Genomic DNA, 24567 nt, shown 5'->3' on the forward strand with positions numbered 1-24567 from the left:
CTTTGTAACTATGACTAATTCCTCTGCCATTGTTCAAGTCTGCTTCCCCAACACCTCCGCCTTGAGTGGGGAGGCTGAGTAGGCAGCGTCTATAGAGCTGTGTATGGGAGCAGCAAGCTGGCAGGTAATTAGGAGCTCTCACAACTGTCAAAGAAAGGACAGTTTTACTCTGCAGGAGGAACACTGTGGTTTATTTCATTCCTGGGAAGAGTCAAGTATCTCTCAACTTCTGCACATGCATCCCAGATGTGCAGAGTCCCCAGCTTTGCTCGGCTTCTCCCAGCACTAACACCAGATCTCAGAGCCTCCCTCGGCAGTTCCTCCAGTTCACTCAGGAGCTGTTCTAAGGGTTTTACACACAGATGATGCCCCCTTTGGCTGCTCTGAGCAGGAGAGAGGGCTGCACAGGTGACCTTTAACTAGTTACCCCAGCGATCACCCCTGGACAGCCCACTTGGTCTCTGTAATTTGAGACTAAGAGCTGGAGTTTCCTTAGGAGTCCTTGAAAGGAGGATTCTTCACTGTATCTGTGTCAGACATGTTTTCTCCAAGAGCCTAATCACATTGATTTTCTAATTTCCACCAATCTCTTAAAATTTTTGTGCTGTTGATGGCACCATGTCTTGTTGTCCAGAGCTGTTATAAATTTATTATCTTAAAATTATGCATTCTATTATTTCACTTAAACACATATGCTTAGTCCATCATGTTGAACTAGATATTTTATTGCTTTCTAAGTTTAGATTTGTAGATTCCAAGTGAATTTACTCCTACAGTAAATTCTCCATGCCATTTCTCCACCTCAATGAAATATAACTCTTAATTTAAAGAACTATTTTGATTTCAATAACCCTATCAAATTATTTTATTAACCCTATGTTAAAAAGATGTTTCCTTTAGAATAAACAGTGGGAGGGAAATAAGTATCCAAGTTCCCTTTTTAATGAACTAGAATAATTATTCCTATTTACAGACTTAATTTTGAATATTTCATTGCAATTCAATTGATAATATATCCTTTCTCATCTTCCAGCATTTTACTTTTTGAATTGTAAGTATTCTTTTTTGTTTGTTTGTTTGTTTGTTTGCTTTTCTCATCTAATCAGAATAAAGGCTTTGATTTCCTTTTCCTTTTCCCAAAGGTAGAGGAGATGAGGGAAATCATCATCACTTTCTCTACATTATGACACTTGTGAAACTTAAAAATTTTCCTAAATCACAATGTCTCCATAATTTAGCTTGTGGAGGAAGGATTACCAATTTGGATTTTTGCCTTCCATTGCTAAAGTTAATGAAAGCTGAAATTTATATCTAATAACTGTACATTTTATAGGCTAATCAATACTCTGGAAATTTTCTTAGAAAACTTCAACTCCCCACCTTGTTCCTAGGGTCTGTTAAAAGATCATATTCTTTCAGCTAGAACACAAACTCTGGGGGAAAACTTGAGTTTTGCAAAAAGAGACTTCAAGTGGTTCTAAGACAGGCAGAAATATGCAAGTATCCCAAAGCACACACTCCTGTCTAGGCTGCCCACGGTGAGTGGCCTTCAAAAGCAGAACCTGGTGATTCTGGGCCCTTAGCTGAGTTTCCTGGGGAGTGGTTCATGTCAGTTCCTTCTTCCACCCAGAGAACCTTGCTGGCAGTTCACAGGGCACTGGAGATTTATTATCTGAATTATTTCCACCAGCTTCTTCAGTGTCATTCCAAGAGATAAGAAAAGTCAGAGAGAGACCTGTTCCACTGCTTCTCTTGGTCTGGGGTGTGCATCGATGTGTGCAGAGAAAGAGAGATTATCTTCTCAGACTCTCAGGAGCGGGAGGGGCAGTGCGATGCCTGTCACAAGCCACCTTTTTCTCTTACTGTAAAGTAACAAAAACAAACAGCATCCTAACCTTTCTGCTGAGGAAGAGGGAAGCTGTTTACAGATAAACAGAGGCCTGCCGCCTCTTAGGATCCCAGTAACAAAATTCAGTCAGAAGATTGAAAACACAATTGTGTTTACAGATCAGCAGCGACATGCCAATGTCATGTTGGTGGCGGAAGGCAAAGGTCATGTTTACTGCAAGCAGAGGTGCCTGGAGCTGCCACGGGGGCTGCCGGCAGGGGATCTTGAGGAGGAGGGCTGCCGCAGCTGTGAACCTACAGTTGCCTGATGCGGACAGCCTCAAACCTCTAACCACACGGCTAGGCTCATGGAAGCGGAGCCCTGAGACTGCTGTGCGTCAGAGCATCAAAGCACCTCGGGGGCTGGAATGGGCTCCCTTGGCCCTACGAGCTGGCTCTGATTTTTCAGTCCTTAGAAACTTTGCTTCTGGCCAGAGAAGACCCCTCTCTGAAAAACGGGCCATGGCAGCAGAGGGTCACAAATGCTATAAAAAGAGCATCCACTCCAAATACATATAACTGAGATTGCCACAAGACAAAAGCTCCCTCCCCAAAAACAGGTACTGACCGCCCCGTGGGGCAGTCCCTTTAAAGGCAGAATGGCCTGGTGGCTGCAAGTTCTGCAGTGAGAAAGACCTACACCATCCGGGTTCCACCACATACTTTTAGTGTGACCTTGAGCAGTTACTTAAGCTCTCATAGCCTGAGTTTTGCCATCTATAAAATAATAATAAAATTGCTTGTCTCTTAGGATTAGTAAGAGGATTAACAGAAATAATAAACGGAGAGTGCTTTTCACAGTTCCTGGTGGTAAGCACTCAATAAACGGTAGCTATTTTTCTTACATGGAAATTTTGGGGAAAAGCCTTGCATCGAAGAGAATGAGATATAAATTGGTGATTTATAAGGAGTTCTAGAAGCTCAGGGAACTAGGCCAGCTGCTCTGTGCTTTGGCTTCTCAGCTGGAGGGCTACACGAAGCTGCAGCATCGAGGTAGGATGACCATCTCATCTCAATTTACCTTGGATTTTCCCAGTTTTAGTAATTCCAGTCTCGTGTCCTGGGAAACTCCTTGGGCCCAGGCAAACCTGGACGGTTGGTCACCCTAGAGGCCAAAGGGAATTCAATTCAGAGATGATTATAAGTAAAGCGTCTCATGGAATCTCTGCTCCTAGGCTGACACACCGTGTCTTAAAGCCCAGACTTTTGGTGGAAGGGGCCTAACAAGGGATAATGGTCCTTGGCTTCAGTCCTCGTTAACGGCTTTAATTGGAGCTGAGGTTATCTGGCAGGGCAACTTCCACTCAGCCTGCTGGGCAAATCCCCTCCCCACTGCGCCCAGTCATCAGGCAGATTTGGGGGGGTGGTGGCAGGGACACAGCTTTCCTTCGCTCTTCTCAGGGGAGAATCCATGCGGAATGTTCGGGTGACATTGCCGACAATCTGCCTTCTGGGGCAGACCCCTAGGATGAAGCGGGGTCTTCCCTGACCCTGACCCACCTGAGTAGTGAGCAGCTGTTGCAGCCCGCCCTGGAGCCACATCTGTGGCCCCTCCAGGACCTCATCCTCAGCATCAGGGAGAGGCTAGAATGGAGACTTCACAAGGTCAGCTAGCCTACTGCATCCAGGCCAAGTGCTGCAGCTTGTGGTGTCTGACTGGCTGTCAGACACTTGGGGATAGCACAGACAGCCTGTCCTGATTTGCAGGAGCCACATATCAGCATCCCCAGGATCCTTACAGTCCTTCCAATTTCCTCCCTGAGCTCCAGACAAAAGTAAAGAGTGCTGACTAATATCAATATCTGGGGTGCATGCCATATACTTGCACCAATTGAAAGACGTGGTTTAGGACTTGGAATACTTAATTTTAGTTTGTTGATGTGTATGAACATCCTATTTCTATAGTGCCTACTGCATAACAATACATAAGCATGCAGTATGAGGAGGCAAATGCTCTCGTTGGGTATATAAGTGTATTAATTTTCTATTGCTGCTGTAACAAATTACCATAAAATTTAGTGGCTTAAAACAACACAAATTTATTATCTTACCATTCTGGAGGTTGGAAGTCCCAAATGGTTGGTGGGGCTGCGTTCCCTTCTGGAGGTTCTCAGGGAGAATCCATGTCCCTGACTTTTCGAGCTTCTAGAGGCTGCCGTATTCCTTGGCTCAGGGCTCTCTTCCCCCGACCTCTGCACCTCTGCTTCCGTCCTCACATCTCCTTCTCTGCCTCTGATGAGGACGTTTGTGGGGGCCGTTATTCTGCCTACCACAGTGAGAAATGCGCCCAGCAAATGAAAACAGGATTGAAACAAAAAAACAACCCACTAACTGGGAAAAAATATTTGCAAGTCATATATCTGACAAAGGCTTAATATCCTTAATATATAAAGAACTCTTGCAACTCAACCACAAAACATCAAACAACCCAATCAAAAAATGGGCTGGAGACATGAACAGACATTTCTCCAAAGAAGATATGACGTATGGCCAATAGGCACATGAAAAGATGCTCATCATCGCTGATCATCAGGGAAATGCAAATCAAAACTACACTAAGATATCACCTTACACCCGTTAGAATGACAAAAATATCTAAAACTAATAGCAACAAATGTTGGAGAGGTTGCGGAGAAAAAGGAACCCTCATACACTGCTGGTGGGAATGCAAACTGGTGCAGCCACTATGGAAAACAGTATGGAGATTCCTCAAAAAACTAAAAATAGAACTACCATACGATCCAGCCATCCCACTACTGGGTATTTATCCAAAGAGCCTGAAGTCAGCAATCCCAAAAGTCCTGTGCACCCCAATGTTTATTGCAGCACTGTTTACAATAGCCAAGACGTGGAAGCAACCTAAGTGCCCATCAACAGACGAATGGATAAAGAAGATGTGGTACATATATACAATGGAATACTACTCAGCTGCAAAACAGAACAAAATCATTCCATTTGCAATAACATGGATGGACCTTGAGAGAATTATGTTAAGTGAAATAAACCAGCGAGAGAAAGATAATCTGGGTATGACTCCACTCATATGAGGAATTTAAAACTATGGACCAAGAATAGTTTAGTGGATACCAGGGGAAAGGTGGGGTGGGGGGTGGGCACAAAGGGTGAAGTGGTGCACCTACAACAATGACTGACAAACATTAATGTACAATTGAAATTTCACAAGATTGTAACCTATCAATAACTCAATAAAAAAATAATAATAATAATAATAAAAAGAGAAATGCGCCCAGGATGAGAGGCTGAAGTGGTTGTCCCTCTCTTAGGAGGGAGTGCAATGTTGCCTCTCTGCCCTTGGATGAATGCTGCCACACATGAGGGCAGGGTGGGTACCACGCGGGACAGTGCTGACCCGGCAGTGTTCTCGCCACATGGACAGACCACAGAGAAAGGAGGGGTGTCTGGGACCGGAGCTTCACTCCTCCTTGGACTGTTCAGGCCTTGAGGGAAAAAACTATGTCCATTTACACATAAATATAAATTTACATATGCAGAAAAATTTCCTGAGAGGCTAATCTGCCAGGATAAAAAAAATGAGTAAGGGGCCGGGCTGGTGGCGCCGCAGTGAAGTGCGCATGTTCCACTTCGGTTGGCCCGGGGGTTCGCTGGTTTGGATCCCGGGTGTGGACATGGCACTGCTTGGCAAGCCATGCTGTAGTAGGCGTCCCACATATAAAGTGAAGGAAGATGGGCATGGATGTTAGCTCAGGGCCAGTCTTCCTCAGCAAAAAGAGGAGGATTGGCAGCAGTTAGCTCTGGGCTAATCTTCCTCCAAAAAAAAAAAAAAGAGTAAGGAATAATCCTTGCCTTGAAATATGCCTTGTAAAGCAGATAGACATATAACCGATGGTATTGGTGTCATCATCTCCACAGGGTGAAGTGTGATTAAGCCTGTATGAGTCCACAAACAATAATTAATATATATATTTTTAATACTTATCAAGCACCTACTGTGTGCCCATCTCATGTGAGACTCTGGGGATGCTTTCGTGAACCAGGTAGGCGTGGACCTCCTACCTTCTCTCACAGAGAGCGGAGGCCAGGCCATAAAAGGCAGCTGATCCAGCCTAGGTGATGAGGAAAGGCTCTGCTTCTGAGATGACGCCAGGCCAAGTGTACAAGGACGGGACAAGAATTAGTCTGCTAGTAATCTAAGAAATGCAAATTCTAGTAAGAACAAGACACTATTTCACACCCATCAGATGGGGCAAATGTTAAAAAGCCTGACCACACTAAGTATTGCTGAGGATGTGAGAACACAGGAACTCACATACGCTGCTGGTGGGAATGTATATTGAAAAGCAGTTAGACAGTATCAACCACATAGGCCAGCAACTCCTCACCTAGGTATGAGCCATAGACAACAGTTCTCAAAGTTCTCTCCCTGACACCCTTTCAGGGTTCCATGAGGCCAAAGCTGTTTTCACAATAATATTAAAATGTTATTTTGGTTTTTTTGTTTTCATTACCTCCTGAGTGTACAGTGGAGTTTTCTAAACGCTAAATGATATGTAATATCACAACAGATTGAATGCAGAAGCTGATAGGAAGAATCCAGCTTCTTTCATGAAGCCAGACATTAGAGATTTACAAAAGTATAAAACAATTCCACTCTTCTCTCTAATTTTTTCTGTTTGTTTTGAAAAAGAAAATATAGTTGTTTATCTTATGCATGTTATTTTTGAAATATTAAAGTAACATTATTATTCAGAACATTCTTAAGTAAATATTTTAAATTTTCTCAATTTTGATTTCTAATATGGCAAACATTGATAGGTATAATACGCATAAATAAAAGCTCTTTGGGGTCCTCAATGATTTTGAAGAATATAAGGGGTCCTGAGACCAAAAGGTTTGAGAATCGCTGTCCTAGGGAATTTTTCACACCTGTGCACATGAAGGCACACACGAGGATGTTCATTTCAGCACTGTTTTTGATAGCAAGAAATAGGAAACTACCTCAATGACTATCTGTTTGGGACTTGAATAAATGCTCGATGATACATTCATAAAATAGCACACCATACCACAGTTAAAGTGAACGGCCCAGATGTATGTGAATCAACCCTCAAAATCTCAAAATCAATGTTGAAAGAATGAAAATCAAGTATTAAATGAATATGTTTAGTATTATTCCATTTATATAAAATACAAAGACATACAAAGCCATTCTACGTATTGTTTTTGGTACATACAATCACAATTAAATTACAAAGTAAAAATGGCTAAGACAGAATTAACACTGACGGTACCAAGTGCTGGCGAGGTGTGGAGCAAGCAGAACTCTTGTATGCTCGTGGAGGGACTGCCAAATGGGACAGCTGCTCTGGAAAACAGTCTGGCAGTCTCTTACAAACTGAAACATGCACCTGTCATATGAGCCATTCCACTCCTGGGTATTTATTCAAGAGAAATGAAAGTGGTGGTGTTCATACAAAGACCCAGACACAAATGTTTATAGCAGCACTGTTCATAACCCGTGCAAACTGGAAAGATCCCAAAACTCCTTTAGCAGATGAATGGATAAACAAATAGTGAGTGGTATATCCGTACAAAGGAATACCAGTCATCAATAAGAAGGGACAAATTATTAATACATGTAACAACTTGGATGAATCCCAAAAGTATAACACTGAGTGAAGGAAGCCAGTCTCAAAATGTCACATACTATATGATTCCATTAAACGATACTTTTGAAAAGACTACTACGGTGATGAAGAACAGATAGGGGGTGGCCAGGAGTTAGGGCGGCAGGAAGGTATGACGATAAAGGGATAGCAGGGGAATATTTTTGGAAATGATGGGAACATTCTATATTCTATATTCTGATGAATCAGTACTTGTGCTAAAATTCATAGAACTGTACACAAAAAGATAAATTTCGTATTTTTTAAAATTTTAAATAAACTTTTTATTTTAAAATAGTTTTAAATTTACAGAAAAGTTGTAAACATTGTACAGAAAGTTTGCATATACCCCACACTCATTTTCCCTATTGTTAACATCTTACATTAGAATAGTACATTTGTCACAACTAATGAACCAATATTGATACATTGTTATTAACTAAAAGCCATACTTTATTCAGGTTTCCTTAGTTTTCACCTGTGTCCTTTTTCTTTCTCCCCCCACCCCAAAGCCCCAGTACATAGTTGCATATCTTAGTTGTAGGTCCTTCTAGTTCTTTGACGTGGGGTGCCGCCACAGCGTGACTTGAGGAGCGGTGCATAGGTCCACACCCAGGATCCAAACCTGCAAACCTGGGGCTGCCGAAGTGGGGCGAGTGAACTTAACCACTTGGCCACAGGGCCAGCCCCGCCCTATGTCCTTTTCCTATCCCCAGATCCTCTCCAGGATACTGCCTTATATTTTTGTTGTCATGTCTCCTTAGGCTCTTCTACCGTGACAGTTTCTCCTACTTCCCTTGTTTTTGATGACCTTGACAAGTTTGAGAAGTACTGGTTGGCTATTTTGTAGAATGTCCCTCAATTGGGGTTTGCTGTTTTTCTCATAATTAAACTGAGATTTGGGGTTTTGGGGAGGAAGACCACAAAGAAAGTGCCTTTCTCATCCCATCCTATCAGGGTTCATACCATCACCATGACTCACACTGTTGATGATAACTTAGATCACTTGGCTGAGGCAGCATTTGTCAGGTTTCTCCACTGTGATGTTATCCACCCCCCCACCCCGCTTTCTGTACTGCACACTTAAAAGTAAGTAATTACATGCAGCTCTCACTTAGAAAGTGTGCCTTTACACTCCACTTCCTTGAGGGATGAACAACTACATAAATTATTTGGAATTCTTCTGCACAGAAGATTTATCTATTCTCCCCTGCTTATTTACTTAATCATTTGTTTATATTAGTATGGACTAATGGGTATTTTATACTGTGATTATAATTCAATACTACATTCTTTATTTTTTTGCTCTAATTATTCCAGCTTTGGCCATCGGGAGCACTTTCTATGGCTTCCATGTCCCTTTGACGTGCCCATTGTTGTATATGAGTGTGTTTAGCACTTGTTTACTTTCTGGCCCTACAAGATGCTTTAGGCTCATCTTGTATATTTCCTGCCCCAGCCCCAGAATCAACCATTTCTCCAAGAAGCCCATGTTCCTTTTATTGAGTGAAAGCTTTAGAAAGAAAGATCTGGACACTAGGTGTGCTTACTGCTACTGGGGTGTCATTACTTCTAGGTCCTCTCAGCTGACAGAGCAAGGAAATATATGTGTGTACACTAACCCATGTATATACTCATATCTATAAGTATTTTTCTATGTGTCCATTTGTATCTATATTAAGCTAAATATGAGTTCTTACTGATGTCTCAAACTCTAATTCAGTACCACATGGATCATTCTAGCCTTCCTCCCTCACTTGTCTGTAACCTCCTACCAGTGAGAAACCTGGCTCTCAGCATCTGCTATCCATTGACTTAATCGTTCAATTCCAGGCTATGCATATAGTGGTTTCAGAATTGTTGACTCATGAGAAAGAGCTTTACCAACTAGGGTACAGTGCTTACGAACAGTTCCTTTTGCCTTCAGTCTTATAGCCTCTGCTGATTTTCAAAATTGCTTGGGTCAGCACTTTTTTCCTCACTCTGGTCAGGGAGGTTATTTCCTACGTTCAAACATTTCATACATAGATTATTTTGTCACGGTCTGCATTCCCTCTTATCATCCCCTAGTCTCCTCAATGATTTTTGTTTCATTTGTGTTCATTAAAGTGCACTCTTTATGCTGTAAAGTTCTATAGGCTCTGAAAAAGGGATACTGTCATTTATCCACCATTACAGTATTGTGAAGAATAATACTGGCCTAAAATTTGCCCCGTGTTTCACCTGCTCAATCTTCCCCTCTCCCCAAACCCTAGGCAACCGCTGATCCGTTTGCTATCTCTACAGTTTTGCCTTTTCTAGAATGCCATTTAAATGGAGCCTTTTCAAACAGATTTCTTTCACCAAGCAATATGCATTTACTTTGAACGTACTATTACATGGCTTGAAGGCTCATTCCTTTTAGTGGCTGAATAATATTCCATTGTACGGGAGTACAACACTTTGTTTATCCATTCGTATTTTGAAGGACAACTTGGTTGCATCCAGTTTTTGATGATTTTTAATAAAGCTGCTTGAAACACCCATAAGCAGGATTTTGCATGGATGTAAGTTTTCAAATTAGTTTGGTAAATACCTAGGAGCTCAACTATTGGATCTTGTCCTGATTTATTTTTTGTCTCATTTGAATTCTTCCTTCAAAGTGCTTTCAGAGTCATTCCTTCTGTAAATATTTTTCTTGTGTTTTCAAATTTAAATACAGGATTGGATAGGATTGGATATGATAGGATATGATTGGATATAAAATTCCAGGTTTGACCTCTTTTTTAAAAAACATTTTAAAAACATTATTCCATTGTCTTTTGCTCCTAGTGTCGCTATTTAGACGTTGGATGTCAATTTGATTCGTGATTGCTTTTTTGTTTTGTCTTTCTGTGATCACCTTCCTCTTGAAAACTTTGAGCATTTAATTTTTGTTTTGATATTTACATATTTCACTATAATGTATATAGGGTTTTTTACAGTTTTAGTTAAATAAACAAAGGAATGATGTATGGGTATCACACCTACTCTCAGCCCCTCACCTGGTCCTTTGAACACAGCCAGTCTTTCCACAAGTTAACTAGGTCATTGTAACTTAACTAGGCCATTAAAACAATCTGGGCAATAGCATCTGTGCCAGGTGTTCCATCAGGATGGCCTTGCTGCTTGTTCCAAAAACGCACCTCTGCGGCCCCATCACCCAGCCCTGCACACTCACGTTCAGTACCTTTCTTGTCCTCTCTTCATTTTTCACAACTTTATCTTCATAATAACTTTATCTTAATTGACATATAATTCATGTACTGTAAAATTCGCCCCTTTAGAATATAAAATTCAGTGGTTTTAGTATATTCCCAAGCTTGTACAACCATCACCACTATCTAATTCCAGAACATTTTCATCGCCCCAAAAGGAAACCCCACACCCACTGGCAGTCACTCTCCTTTTGCCCACCCTCCAGCCCTGGCAACCACTAATCTGTTTTCTGCCCCTATAGATTTGCCTCTTCTGAACATGTCATGTATAGGTGCACCTCGGAGATATTTCAGGTTCAGTTCCAGACCACTGAAATAAAGCAAATATTACAATCAAGTGAGTGACACGAATTCTTTGGTTTTTTCAGTGAATATAAAAGTTGTTTACACAATACTGTAGTATATTAAGTGTGCGATACAATATGTCTAAAAAAACAATGCATACACTTTAATTAAAAAATATTTTATTGCTAAAAATGCTAACGATCAAATGAGCCTTCAGCAAGTTGTAATCTTTTTGCTGGTGGAGGGGCTTACTTCGATGCTGATGGCTGCTGACTGATCAGCGTGGTGGTTGCTGAAGGTTAGGACGGTTGTGTCAATTTCTTAAAAAAAGAGAGCAGTGAAGTTGGCTGCATCAATTGATTCTGCCTTTCATGAATGATTTCTCTGTAGTATGCGATGCTGTTTGATAGCATTGTACCTACAGTAGAACTTCTTTCAAAATTGGAGTTAGTCCTCTCAGACACTGCTGCTGCTTTCTCAAGTAAGTTTATATAATATTCTAAATCCTTTGTTGTCATTGCAACAATCTTCACAGTATCTTCATCAGGAGATTCCATCTCAAAACCGCTTTCTTTGCTCATCCCTAAGAAGCAACTCCTTGTCCATTAAAGTTTTATCATGAAATTGCAGCAATTCAGTCACATCTTCAGCCTCCACTTCTAATTCTAGTTCTCTTGCTATTTCTATCACAGCTGCAGTTACTGCCTCCACCGAATTCTTGAACCCCTCAAAGTCTTCCATGAAAGTTGAAATCAATTCTTCTAAACTCTTGTTAATATTAATATTGTGACCTCTTCCCATGAATCACAAATGTTCTCAATGGCATCTAGAATGGTGAATCCTTTCCAAAAGGTTTTCAACTGACTTTGCCCAGATCCATCAGAGATCTATAGCCTTATGAAATATATTTCTTATGTAATAAGACTTGAAAGTCGAAATTGCTCCTTGATCCATGGACTGCAGAACGGATGTTGTGTTAGCAGGCATGAAAACAACAGTTATCTCCTTGTGCATCACCATCAGAGCTCTTGAGTGACCAGGTGCGTTGTCAATGAGTGGTAATATTCTGAAAGGAATCTTTTTTTCTGAGCAGTAGTTCTCAACAGTGGGCTTAGAATATTCAGTAAACTATTTTGTAAACAGATGTGCTGTCATCCAGGCTTTGTTGTTCCGTTTATAGAGCACAAGCCGAGTAGATTTAGCATAATTCTTAAGGGCCCTAGGATTTTCATAATGGTAAATGAGCATTGGCTCCAACTTAAAGTCATCAGCTGCCTTAGCTCCTAACAGTTTTGAAGCTTTGAAGCCAGGCGTTGACTTCTCCTCTCTAGCTATGAAAGTCCTAGATGGCATCTTCTTCCAACAGAAGGCTGTTTTGCCTACACTGAAGATCTGGTGTTCAGAGTAGCCACCTTTGTTAATTATCTAGCTATTCTGGATAGCTTGCTGCAGCTTCTGCATCAGCACTTGCCGCTTCACCTTGCACTTTTATGTTATGGAGACGGCTTTTTTCCTTAAACCTCATGAACCAACCTCTGCCAACTTCAAACTTTTCTTCTGCAGCTTCCTCACCTCTCTCAGTCTTCAGAGCATTGAAGAGAGTTACGGCGTTACTCTGGATTAAGCTTTCGCTTAAAGGGATTTTGTGGCTGGTTTGATCTTCTATCCAGATCACTAAAACTTTCTCCATATCACCAAAAAGGCTGTTTCATTTTCTTATCACTCATGTATTCACTGGCATAACACTCTTAATTTCCTTCAAGAACTTTTCCTTTGCATTCACAACTTGGCTAACTGGCACAAGAGGCCTAGCTTTTGACCTGTCTTGGTTTTCAACATGCCTACCTCGCTAAGCTTAATTATTTCTAGCTTTTGATTTAAAGTGAGAGATGTGCAACCCTTCCTTTCACTTGGACACTTAGAGGCCATTGTAGGGTTATTAATTGGTCTAATTTCAATATTGTTGTGCCTCAGGGAATAGGGAGGCTGGAGGAGAGGGAGAGAGATTGGAGTATGGCCAGTGGGTGGAGCAGTCAGAACACACATAATATTAACTTCACCATCTTATATGGGCATAGTTCATGCCACCCCAAAACAATTACAATAATAGCATCAAAGACCACTGACCATGGGCCAGCCCTGGCGGCCTAGTGGTTGAGTTCAGTATACTCTCCTTTGGTGGCCCGGGTGTGGTTCCCTGACGTGGACCTACACTACTTGTCTATGGCTAGGATGTGGCAGTGGCTCACAATACAAAAAGAGGAAGATTGGCAACAGATGTTAGCTCAGGGTGAATCTTCCTCAGCAAAAATTTAATTAATTAAAAAAAAGATTGCTGACCACAGATCATCATGACAAATATAACAACAATGAAAAAGTTTGAAATATTGTGAGAATTACCAAAATGTGACACAGAGACAGGAAGTAAGCAAATCATCTTGGAAAAATAGCACCAATAAACTTGCTTTATGCAGAGTTGCCACAAACTTTCAATTTGCAAAAAATAAAACATCTGCTAAGCACGATAAAGTGAAGCAGAATAAAACAGGATATGCGTATAAATGAAATCATACAACATATGGCCTTTAGTGGATGGCTTCTTTCATTTAGCATCATGTTTTCAAAGTTCATCCATGTTGTAGCATGTATCAGCACGTCATTCCTTTTTGTGTGAATAATATCCCATTGTATGGATATGCCACATTTTGTTTACTGATTCATCAGTTGATGGACATTTGAGTTGCTTCCACCTTTTGGCTGTTACATATAATGCTACTATGAACATTTGTGTATAAGCTTCTGTTTGGACATATATTTTCAATTCTCTTGGATATATACCTAGAAGCAGAATTGCTGATCATAAAGTAATTCTATGCTCAACATTCCGAGGAATTGCCAAAACATTTTCCAAAGTGGTTGCACCACTTTGAATCCCCATCAGGAAGAAATGAGAGTTCCTATTTCTCTGCATCCTTGCTGGCAACTGACATTTTTAGATTTATGGATTTTAGACATTCTAATAGGTGTGTAGTGGTATCTCACTGTTGTTTTAATTTGAATTTCCCTAATGACAAATGATGTTTAATGTCTTTTCTTGTGCTTATTTTCCATCTGTGTATCTTCTTTAATGAAGTGTCTTCTCAGATCTCTCTCATTTTTAATTGAGGCGTTTGCTTTCTTATTATTAAGTTTTGAGAGTTCTTTGTATATTTTGTATACAAGTCTTTTATAAGACGTGATGTACATACTATATGATAATTTAAAAAATAAAATTGGAAAAATATTTAAGCCATGAGAGGAAGGAAAAAAAAAGGGGGGAGGGCATGTTCTCTGGAGCCAGCAATGCTGAGTTCTGCTTTTGACTTGGCTCCTTGCTAGTGATACAACCTCATGGAGTCTCAGATTCCCCCTCTGAAAAATGGAGATTAAAAAATATCTATCTTTGAGGGCAGTTGTGAGAACTAAGTTATATGATCTGTAGAAATTGCTGGTGCTTCGTAAAGGTTCAATAAATGACAGTTTAAGTCGACTTACCTCACCGAGGTTTACCTGGTCAGCAATTGGTGGAACCAGAAAGCAAGCCTCGGGTTTTCTGCTTTCAAAACCTGTGCCTTTCTCCACTGTTCCCACTAGAGGGCAGCATTAGAAGTCAGGAGCCCTGGGTGCCAATTTTACTTCTGCTGCCTGAAAGCGGGGTGACAGTGGAAAGGTGACTTCATCTCTCCGAGCCTCAGTTTCCTCATCTGTAGAGTGAGGGTTAGATGAACCAATGTATTTAAAAAAGAGTCTAGCACTGTCTCTGGCACATTGTAGATGGAATATATTTCACTTATATTCATTTTTAAAAGATACACCATGTGCGTCAAGAAGACACTGAACTAAGAATCAGGAGTCCTGGGCTCTTGTCCTGTCTCCGCCTCACCTTGCTGGGTGACCTTGGGCAAGTCTTGACCTCTTAGGACTTTGGAGCCTTCATCTAGATTAAAGCATTAGCATTACTGGGGGGAGGGGCTTTTAAAGTACTTTTTTTTTTCTGCTTTATCTCCCCAACCCCCCCCCCCGCCCCTCGCCCCGCCCCCCCGTACACAGTTGTATATCTTAGTTACACGTCCTTCTAGTTGTAGGATGTGGGACGCCGCCTCAACGTGGCCTGATGAGTGGTGCCATGTCCACGCCCAGGATCCGAACCCTGGGCCGCCGCAGTGCAGCGCATGGACTTAATCACTTGGCCACAGAGCCGGCCCCTAAAATACTTTTTAAAATTAAGAAATATATATATATGGGGTAAACACCAAATTTACGATAGCAGATGCTACTAGAAAGGAAGAAAAAGGAATGAGATAGAAGGAGGACACATAAAGAAGTTCAATTGTATTTATGATGCTTTATTGCTTAAAGAAAATTTGAAGTAAATATGGCAAAATGTTTAGCTTTGATAAATCCACGTGGTAGAATATGGTGGATGTTATTCTGTATCCTTCTAAAAGAGAGAGAAGAGTTTGCCTGGTGAAAAGGAGATTGAGGGTAGAAGTATTTGATAAGGACATTCCAGGTACAAGGAAGTGAGCAGAGACATAAGGAAGATAAGGAGTATGGAGTTTTCCAAGCTACTGTGCATATGTAAAGTCCAAGGGAGGGAGTGGTTGAGATAAGCGAGAGTCAGGTCAAGGAGGACCTTGTTTGCCAGGCTGGGTGGTGTGACTTTATCTTTTCTATGGTGGGCATAAGGGAGGGTGGTCACCAAAGAGTCGTATGAAATGTGATTTTGCATTTTGAAATCATTCATTTGTTTGTTCTTTATTCATTCTTTCATTGACCAACTGTCTTTCAAATGCCATGCCCCTCATTGTCCTGGGCACTCCAGAGAAAGTGCTGAAGATTAACACAGTCCTTTCCTTGATGGAATTAGTCTCGGGAAAGTAGACACTGAAGCTATTGATTTTCAAGTTAATAATTGAAAATGTGATGCATTACTCCAGTAGGGTGTAGAGGCCAGAGGCAAGCACACCAATTAGGGCTTGTTATAAGACTCTGGGGAGGGGAGATTTAGAGGGCCTGGACCTGGGCAATGGCAGGGAAGATGGAGAGGAAAGAGAGCATTAAGAATGGTTTAGGAGGTGATGATTGGTTGGATGAGTAAGAGAGAAGGGAGTGATCTGATGATCACCATTGATGTCTTTAGCCAGAATGCCTGGGTGGCCAGTGGTGTCATTCTTGGTAAAAGAGAATAATGTTTTCTGTGTCCTTTCTATCTCTTGCATCCATGGTCCTCAAAATTGTTCAGCATCTAGAAGTCCTTGTGTTTTTTGCAGAACACAGTGAATTATTGATATTTGTACTTTGAAAGCAAAATATATAATTTTGTGATCAATCAGGCACCACTTTATATTAATTTCTAGCATAAGCAAATTCTAACAGGCCCTTCAGATTGAAACAGAAATTCCAGAAGAAAAAGTTAAAATTGAAAAGTTTATTCACTAATTTTTTCCCCCTGAAGATGAGAAGATAACTGTGCTTATGCTACCTGAGCTCCAGAAAACCTTGGTCTGGTCTGAGGATGCCAGGATTCTGTGGGAGCACAGTTAGGGGACCTCCACCTTTTATGGGGAACCAGGGTCCTTCCTGGTGGTGTTTCCAGAAAGCTGCACAGGTATTCCCTTTCCCCTCCCTAGTGGCAGAGGAAAAGGTAACGACAGGGAGAAGGAATGTCCAGTAAAGGTTTTTGGTGCTAAAGCTGGCAGAGGGAGTATCCGTCTAATCCTGAAGCTTCTGGTGACATCCATCCTGGGGGAGCTTTGGAATCAAGAACTGAGTGGCAGTGAAGAGTTGGTGATGTTAAGAAGGAGGCTCAAATGTGGAGAAGAGAAGAAAGACAAACAACTCAGTGTTTAAAATGGGCAAAGGATTCGAACAGATATTTCTCCAAAAAAGATAATCAGGGCCCGGGCCGGTGGCATATTGGTTAAGTGCACATGCTCTGCTTCCGCAGCCCAGGGTTCGCCAGTTCAGATCCTGGGCACAGACCTATGCATCGCTCATCAAGCCATGCTGAGGCAGCATCCCGCATACAAACTAGAGGAGGATTGGCACAGATCTTGGCTCAGGGACAATCTTCCTAAAGCGAAAAGAGGAAGATTGGCAACAGATGTTAGTGCAGGGCCAATCTTCCTCAAACACACAAAAAAGATAATGAAAAGGCCAATCAGCACAAGAAAACATGCTCAACATCATTAGTCTCAGGGAAATGCAAATCACAATAAGACACCATTTCACACCCCCTAGGATGACTACAATCAAACAGAAGGACAATAATAAATGTAGTCAAGGATGTGGAGAAATTAGATTCCTCATACCCTGCCGGTGGGAATGCAAAGTAGTGCCGCCACTATGGAAAACATTTGGCAGTTCCTTAAAATGTTGAACCTTATGACCCAGCAATTCCAATCTTAGAGAATTGAAAATATACGTCCGTATAAAAGCTTGTAAATGAATGTTCATAGCAGCATTATTCAACTAGTCAAAAAGTGGAAGCAACCAAAATGTTCATCAATTCATGATCAGATAAACAAAATGTGGCATACCCACACAGTGGAACATTATTTGGCCATGAAAAGGAATGGAGTGCTGATACATGCTATAACACGGATGAACCTTGATAACATGCTATGTGAAAGAAACGATTTACTAAAAATCACATATTGTAAAATTCCGTTTATACAAAATGGCTGGAAGAAGCAAATCCACAGAGACAGAAAACAGATTGGTGGTTGCCAGGGGCTGGGGGATGGGCAAAGGAGAGTGCTTGTCGGCGTGGGGATTTTTGGGGGCTGATGACTGTGTTCTGGAATTAGATAGTGATGATGGTTGCACAACCTTGGGAATATACTAGAAACCACTGAACTGTACACTCTAAAGGAGTGAATTTTTTAGTATGTGAATCACATGTCAATAAAGCTAAAGTTATTAAAAAGATAAAGTGAGGACAAGAAATATTGAAAGGCAGTACGCAGGGCCGGGAAATCGGGGCAGCAGCATGCACTTTTGGAGCAAACAGTGAGGCCATCCCGACGGAACACTGAGCAGAGGTGCTGTTGCTCAGATTGCTTCAATGGCCTGGTTAAGGATAACCTGTGGAGTGGCTGGCTGTGTTCAAAAGGCCAGAGGAGGGGCTGAGGGCAGGTGTGACGTCCGTACATCATTCCTTTGTTCATTCGACAACAGCTACAAAAAGGTTGCATATATTATAGTGAAATACAGGAATATGAAGACAAAGATAAAATGCTGAAAATTTTCAAGAGGAAGGTGATTACGACAAAAAAAAAAAAAAAGCAACCAAGAGTCACATGGACATCCAGCTTCTGAGCAGCAACACCAGAAGCAAGAAGACAGTAGAATGGTGTCATTTTGTCACTTAACTGTGAAAATACAATAAAAATAAAAATATTTATGGAAGATATGCTGCCCAAATACCCGCTTTGAAAGCACTGTTAGAGGAAGAATTCAAATGAGTTAAAAAGTTAATTCAAAAGGCTCTTTTAAATATCTGAGAATAAAGTTTATCAAGTATCTTAGCAAAAGTTATTATCTAAAAAAAGAAAGCAAATAAGAGATAAAAGAAGAAAATATCCATTATGACTGAGAACTAAAATTATAAACAATTTTGGATGTTGAGGTTGTGGAAGAGAAGCCAATGGGACATGGGAGTGTGCTCAAGCATTGTTGTTCTATGGGGAAGATATGAACAGTGACAAGTTTAAGAAATCAATAGTGACAAATAAACTTGTGCATGGTCCTTAGGTCAAGAGCAACCATTATAACAACATAAAGAAAATCGGAAAGTTTTTAAACCAACAGAAGAAAACAATCTATCCAGTGAAAAATGAAAATGGAAAAGAAAGAAGCAAAGAATAAAAAAGATGAATGATTACATATGCAACAGAAAAAATCTTTTAAAGTACCATGAACAATGATGATTTTGCAGGTAATTTCTGCCAGACTTTCAAGAAACAGTTAATTCCTATCTCTAAGGAAAGAAAAATAAATAAGAAAGGTGAGAACTAAAAGAGAAGAGAGTAAACTGCCATTATTTTCAGATAATAAAATCATCTATACAGAAAAAATAACAGAAACTATTAGAACTAATAATAGAGGTCAGCAATGTTGTTGGATTCAAGATCAACTTACAGAAAGTCAATGGCATCTCTCTACACCAGCAATAACCAACGAGAAAAAATAAAAATAAAATATTCACAATAGCAACAAAAATTTTTTAGAGGACATAGGAAGTAATTGAACCTTCTTAAATTACTCTCTAATGAAGATCTCTAATGAAGAACTTCAAAAATGATCCGAATTTTGAAGAAATATTTCATGCTGTTAGATGAGTTGACTTAATGTTATAAAGACGTCAACTTTCCCCCAATTAATCTATATATTCAATGCAATTCCAACCCAAATACAAGTAGTATATGAAAAATACTGGTCCTCAAGCAGCTATGTTAACTTCAAAAAAGGAGATTCTTTAGGGGGCACCTTGCACTTCTCAATATTAAAATACTCCACAAATATGCTGCTGGCACAAAAGCAGGCAAAAAGATCAGAGGATCAGTGTAGCGATCTCTAGACAGACCGGGATATATATAGGAACTTGGTAAATGATAAAGATGATGCCGCTAATCAATGAGGGAGTTGGATTGCTTGGTAAATAGCATTAGGAAAACTGCTCACTATATGGAAAAACTAAAACAGGATCCTTACATAAAACAGGAACTCCAGATGGATTAAAAACTGGAATGCAGAAAGTAAAGCTCTTTTTTTTTTTTAAAGGTTGGCACCTGAGCTAACATAAATTGCAAATCTTCTTTTCTTTTTCTTCTTCTTCTCCCCCAAACCCCCAGTACACAGCTGTATATTCTAGTGGTGAACGCCTCTGCTTGTGGTATGTGGGACGCCACCTCAGCATGGCCTGATGAGCAATGCCATGTCTGCGCCCAGGATCCGAACCTGTGAAACCCTGGGCTGCCGAAGCAATCGCGTGAACTTAACCACTCGGCTACGGGGCCAGCCCCAAAAGTAAAACTCTTTGTGGCATAAAATTGAAGAAAGATTTTTTTAAAACAAAACAGCAAAGCACAAACCCTTAGACAAAAAAAAGTAAATTTGATTATACTATCATTAAAAGCTTTATATTCAACAACGGAAACGAGGGACAAAATAACAGCAAGTGACAGGTTGGACAAATGTGTTTTCAATGTCCAAAATGACCAAGACACTTTGTATACTAAAGTATACAAAGAATTCTGCAAATCAACAAGAGAAGCACATGAACCGTAATAGAAAGACATGCAAAGGCCACGAACAGGTGTTTTATAGAAAAGCAAATGCAGAAGGCTAATAAGCATATGAATAGATGCTAAACTAATAGTGATAAGAGAAGTCAAATAAAAAGAATAATTACCTGAAAATATCTTTTAGCTATTAGACTGGCAAAAATTAAACATTTGTATAATACCAGGTGTTAGTGGGAGTGGGGGATTTGGGAATTGTCATGTACCACTGGTGGGAGTATAGACTGATGCAGCCACTCTAAAGACCTAGCAACTCTGCACCTGGACTTGTATTCCAGAAAAATTCTCACATGCTTATGGGATTGCCTGTGGCAGAAGAGAGTTGGAAGCAATCTGGGTAGCCATCACTGAAGAGCTGGATTAGCAAAATGTGTTGGATGTACACCATGGAGCAGTTAGGAGCAATAGTCCAGACAGAAACATAGCAACAGGGCTACATCTTAAAAACATAATGCTGGGAAAAAAAAAAAACAGAAAGAAATATATATAATTTAAAAAAAACACATTGACAAAAAAAAAACCCTGACATTATACAATAATATATACAAAAGAAGGATACATATGCAACACATCAGAATAGTTGCATATGGGGTAAGGAAAATGGAACTGTGCAATAGAGAGAAAAGTGCATGAATAAAGGAGTGGATGGATGGATGGATGGATGGATGGATGGACAGATGGATGGATGGATAAATAGGTGGATGGATGGATGGATGAGTGGATGGATGGATGGATGGTTGGATGGATGGGTGGATAGAAAGATGGATGGATGGACAGAAGGATAGATGCATGAATGGCTGGCTGGCTGGCTGGCTGGCTGGGTGGATTGATGGACTTCTCAAACAAGAGAGGGACTTTACAAGGATTTCCAATAACAGTATGGTTCAACTGAGGAACATGATTACCTCAACTCTCTGCATCTAAAGTTCCATCTCAAAAACAAACTCCCAGTTATTTGAAGATGAATTATAGCAAAATTGATGAGTTTTCACCAAGAAAGCATTTCCAGAGCAAAGTCCATTAAAACAATTTGCCTTCTTGGTGAGTATTTATACATCACAGAAGACAGTTGTTGAGTCTTAGTTTGTGTAAGACACTGTTCCAGGCACCTTAGATACATCCGTGAACAAAACAAAGATCTCTGCCCTCAAGAGCTTATATTGGGGTGGGGAAGAAAGACAATAAGTATATCAATTATACAGTATAATACATCATAAGTGCTCTTTACAAAGCAGTACAGGGGGCCGGCCCAGTGGTGTAGTGGTTAAGTTCACCCACCCCGCTTAGGCAGCCCGGGGTTCACAGGTTCAGATCTCCAGTGAAGATCTACACTCCACTCATCAAGCCATGCTGTGTCAGCATCCCGCATACAAAATAGAGGAAGATTGGCACAGACGTTAGCTCAGTGACAATCTTCCTCAAGCAAAAAGAGGAAGATTGGCAAAGATGTCAGCCCAGGGCCAATCTTCCTCACACACACAAAAAGGAGTACAGGGTAAGATGGATCAGGAAGGTATGGGGCAGTTTTCTGTTTTTTGTATTAAAATAGAGACGTCACTGTGGGCCTCACTGAGAAGGTGACTTAAAGGAATTGAGGGAGGAAGTCAAGCAGAGGCAAGAGTTTCCGGGAACAGGAGAGAGCCAGAGCAGAGATCCTGAGGCATCAGCATGCTAGGAGGCTAGTGGGCTGGAGCCAAGTGAGGAAAGAGAAGAGTAGTGGGTGATGAAATCAGAGGAGTGAGAAGAGGTTGTGTTTGATTATGTGGGACCTGAGAGGCAATTATTAGGACTCTGGACAGTGGTTTTTTCTCTGAATGAAAAGAAGAACCCTTGCAGGTTTTGAGCATTCTGGTCACTGTGTTAAGATCGTACCTGGAGGGGGGCGGGGGTGCTGAAATAGTGAGACCAGTTAGAGGCCGTCATAGGAATCCAGGGGAGATGCAGTGGAAGCCTGCACCACAGTGAGGGAATGGAGGTGGTCAGAAGCTGTTAGATCCTGGATACATCTATTTGTTTGCTAATTTTGTTTTGAGATTTTTTCTCTACATATATTGATTTATTATCATTTTTGTTTTATAAAAATTGGATAATTTTGTATGCATCTTGCTTTTTGCACTTATCAATAAATTGTGGAAACTCCACCAAATCACCTAGTATAAAGTTAATTATTTTAATGGCAATGGGATACCACAAGAGATCTTGTCAAGATGGTAGTGGCGTAAGCAGACTCTGAGCTCATCTCCTCCCATGAACACAACCAGGTTATGACTATTTTTCGAAAAACTACCCTGGATAGAAAACTGAAAAGTGGATAAAAAGAACCCCCACAACAAGGGACAGTCCTGACTAAGACAGAAGGGGCAGAAATTCCTGCTGGAGAGAAAAAAGTCACCTTTGGGAGCAGCGGAATTTCTCAGCCGGCCAGGTGGGAGCCACTCTAAGGTACAGCCCTCCCTGGAGGAGTGAGGTTCAGAGCAGGGGCCAATACTGCTATAAGCATCCTTCAGACTCAGCACAACTGAGATGAGGGTCTTACTATCTGGCTTCGCTGGCTATTAACTGCAGCAGGGAATACCCCTAGAAAAGCTATCAGACAAAAACCAAAAAGACCCAGGTCTTAAAGGGCCCACGCACAAACTCACCTGTCTCAGCAACCTAAAGTCACCAGAAAGAAGGCTGACAGTCTTTTGGTGAAAAGAGACTCAACTGCTGGGTTCTGGGGGCATATCAGTGAGAGGAGGGACCTCTCTGAAGACTAAGACATTGGTGGGGGCCATTGTTCTGACCTGGTCCAGGTGTGCTGACACAGACCCCGGCAGAGCCATTGAGGTTCTTCCCCTGGCCTGTTAGCCCAGGAGGCTGCCACACCCACTAGAGTGCAGATTTAATCCAGTTCAGCCAGGGCAGGCAGCCCACCCTAGGGACCAGCCATGCCCAACAGCAAGCCCTCAGGCTACTTGTTGGCCTGCATTGACTGGGTGCCTTGATCCTCTACAGGCAGGTGAGTGTGTCTGCCTCTGTGGGGCAGGGCCTGTGTGAGGACCAGGTGAACTGTGGGGGCATTGGTGGAGTGGGGGGGGGGGTGCCTCTGCAGTGGGGCATCAGAGTACTCTCCAGGGGGTTGGGAAGTGTGCATGGACCAGGACTGTGTTGACAGTGTGTGTGGTCCTGTGGAGGGATGAGTCTTATCAGCAGCAGAAGACCTGTGCTTCACAAATAGCCATAAAAAGGATCAGGCCCACCTTCCAAAGCCTGAAACAATTGAGTGCTTCCATGCCTAGGGCCAGCCCCACTCAGCTGCATTCCTAAGAGAACTGACAATAGCCTTGTAGACCTGAGGCCTATAGCAACTGTAAGCCCCTGAGCCTAGCAACCAGCTACACTGGGTACCTACCCAATTAACAGGAAAACTGCAACAGGAATGTGCGGCTAGACCTTGTAGCCAACAGTGCTGAGGCTCCCCAAGCCAGATTTACAAACAGCTGGCCAAGGAAGGAAAGACTAGACTCCCTGGGTATCTACATTAAGAGCAACCCTGCCTCAGCAGAAGGACACAAATAGCCCACAAAGGGGTCACTCCTGGATCTTTTGGATGGGTAACGAGAGGATAGCACACTGCTGGGCCTCAAAAGGCATCTCTTACATAAGGACACTTCTCCAAGATCAGGAGACATAGCTGACTCCCCTAATACATAGAAATAAGCACAGCGAAAGAGGCATAATGAAGAGACAAAGGAATACATTCCAAGCAAGGGAACAGGACAAAACCCCAGAAAAAGGACTAAATGAAACAGAAATAAGTGACCTACCTGACAAAGAGTTCAAACAAAATCTCATGAGGATGCTCACAGATGTTAGGAGAAGACTGGATGAACACAGTGAGTTCATCAACAAAGAACTGGAAAATATAAAAGTGAACCAGTCAGAAATGAAGAATTCAATACTGGAAATGAAAAATTCACTAGAGGGACTCAATAGCAGAGTAGAGGATACAGAAGAACAGATCAGCGAGCTAGATGAAGACTAGAGGAAATCACACAAGCAGAACAGAAACAAGAAAAAGAATTAAACAGAATGAGAACAGTCTAAGGGAACTCTTGGACGATATCAAACACACTAACATTCATATTATAGATGTCCCAGAAGGAGAAGAGAGAGACAAAGGGG

The sequence above is a fragment of the Equus przewalskii genome, chromosome 14 (assembly GCF_037783145.1).
Source record: "Equus przewalskii isolate Varuska chromosome 14, EquPr2, whole genome shotgun sequence".
Taxonomy (NCBI): Eukaryota; Metazoa; Chordata; class Mammalia; order Perissodactyla; family Equidae; genus Equus; species Equus przewalskii.